Source organism: Coptis chinensis, chromosome 8 (assembly GCF_015680905.1).
Source record: "Coptis chinensis isolate HL-2020 chromosome 8, ASM1568090v1, whole genome shotgun sequence".
In the NCBI taxonomy this organism is placed as follows: Eukaryota; Viridiplantae; Streptophyta; class Magnoliopsida; order Ranunculales; family Ranunculaceae; genus Coptis; species Coptis chinensis.
Window position 1 is genome coordinate 50,452,393 of NC_141463.1, and position 2,511 is coordinate 50,454,903.

Sequence of the window (2,511 nt, forward strand, 5' to 3'; positions counted from 1 at the left end):
TGGGGATTTCCGAATCCCCAAATATTTTTAATTTGTTACCCGTTTTTCATGTTTTAGACCATGAAAAACCTTATCAGCACATGCGTAGGATTGAACAAGTCCTAACAACATTCCACCATCCCACGGTTTGTGCGAAACAAATTAAAATGAGGGTATTCCCTTTCACCTTAGCCGAGGCGGCGTCTTGGTTAACTGCCCAAACGCCAAACTCTGTGGACTCATGGGCTCAACTTGTTCAATTGTTCACGAAACAGTTTTACCCACCACTGAAGACAGATGAAATGCTTCACAAGATTCATTTCTTCAGCCAGAATACTCATGAATCCTTTTCAGATGCCTGGAATCGTTTCACTGATCTTCTCATTGAATGCCCGCATCATAATCTTGCGAAAGACACGCTTGTTCGTGCTTTCTTCAAAGGGCTTTCACATTATCATAAGGAGGTTCTAGATATCATGACTGGGGGTAGTTTTCTTAGTAAAGGAGCCTTGGAGGCTTATAAATTCTTAGAAGATCAATCTAAGAAGAACAACAATTGGGGAGGTAACGATTCCTCCCGCTCCTCTCCTTCTTCTCTTGAGGTTAAATATGATCCCGAGCTTAAAACTCTTATCAATGCCCTCACTAAAAAGGTAGATGCCATCTCTGTTCAACGACAACCCACTCCAGTCATGAACATTAACTCTACTCATTGTAATGTCTGTTGTAGTCTTGAGCATTCCGACTTCTATTGTCCTCTTGTCTATGCACAAACACCACCACAACCATCACACTTCAACCAGTTAACTCAACATCAAGGACAAGGGAACTTAGGTGACCAGAATAGAGGTTTAGTACCCATAACCCAGAACTATCAACATCAAGACATGAACGCTCAACAAGCTTTAATTCCAATACAACCATCTACGAAAAAGCGGTAGTGACCTTGTTGGAGAAACAAAATCAAATTATGCAACAAAACTCCAACTTGATGAAAGATCGGCATGATCAAAACTCTAATATGAAGAAACAAACGATGCAAATGATGCGGTCTTTTGTGCCAAAAGGTTATTGACATGTCTTCTAACCAAAATAATAACCAAACCGGGCGTGTTTCCAAAGTCAAGCGATTACCTAATCCTAAGTCAACAAACACCCCTTTGAAATAAACGGTATTTCTTGTAATGGTAATATAAACCAAAGGGACCTACAGGGCAGTCACTACCGCTTCATTCGGGCAGTAGTTGATAACCAAGTGACTATGCCTAAAGATTACCCGCAAACTAAAAATGATACCATACCATATACTATAATAGAAACTGAAGACCCTACAACTGTAGAAGTACCAGTTAAACCACAACCAAAAGGGAAAACATTACAAGACCCAATAATAGAAAGTGAAGACCCACACTGTAAAGGTTCCAATATGGACACCTAGATGGAAAACGGCTAGAGATAAAGCAAAACTAATAATACTTTTATCCCTTCTGCTAAAAATAGCGATAAAGCACCATATCCACAAAGACTAGTTGTGTTTAAAAGGACGAGAATTTTGATGAGATTAGGGAAGTGTTTAAAAATTTGACTATAAACCTACCTTTTCTAGAAGCTATAAAAAGTCTACGGACACGCTAAGTTTCTAAAAGAGTTGTGCACCAAGAAGAGGAAAACCAACATACCCCACGAAAGCATTCTTAACTAAACAATATCCTCTTTATCCGAACATAACGGAATTGTTAAGTACAAGGACCACCCCCGGTCGTCCTAGTGTACAATGCACCTTAGGTGATACCTTCATAACAACCGCTTTATTAGACACGGGGCGGTGTTAACTTACTCCCTTTTTTTTTATATAAACAACTAGGTCTAACAAAACTTCAACCAACCAAAATGACTTTGCGGTTAGCCGATCGTTCTATTAAGTATCCCAAGGGTGTAGTTGAAAATATTCTCGTTAAAGTTCGAGGATTTTTACTATCCGGCCCGTGTTATTTCTTGACATAGAAGTTGCTCATGATTCCATTCCCATCATCTTAGGGCGTCCTTTCTTGGCAACCGCCAATACCCAAATCAATTGTCGGGATGGCTCAATGACTCTTTCTTTTGGAAATCTTTCGTAGAAATTAACATGTTTAGACAAAAACAGGGGACAACTAGGTTTGCTGTAGAAGGGGAAGTGAAGTCCATTGAGAGTTTTGTACCTCACATTAGTGCGGTGACACTTTAGTCCCCACACTAGTAGATACCCCTCTTATGGAAGAAGACAAAGATCACAATTTCTACTCCCTAGGCGTAGATAACATCAAGGAGGATTTCCTTCGACTCTTTTGCAACCCTTCTTTGCCTTTCGTGAGTTCTCTCCTATTGACATCCATTCATCTCTTAGCGCCATGACGGAAGAAGAATTTTTAAGCCCTCTATCCCAGTGATTCTTCTTACCCATGTTGAGGAATGTCTTGCATATCTCAAGGCCTCGATGATATAGACCTAAGAACACTAGTTGAACACCATTCACCCACCTCACATCCTCAT

The 2,511-nt window shown here is 40.1% G+C and overlaps 1 non-coding gene across 1 annotated transcript; it reads right to left on the reverse strand.

Moving 5' to 3' along the window:
* Positions 1–279: 279 nt before the first annotated feature.
* On the reverse strand, positions 280–385 carry LOC147481829 (small nucleolar RNA R71). The gene has a single exon (XR_015207100.1). It is a non-coding gene; the product is annotated as a small nucleolar RNA R71 (small nucleolar RNA).
* Positions 386–2,511: the final 2,126 nt, after the last annotated feature.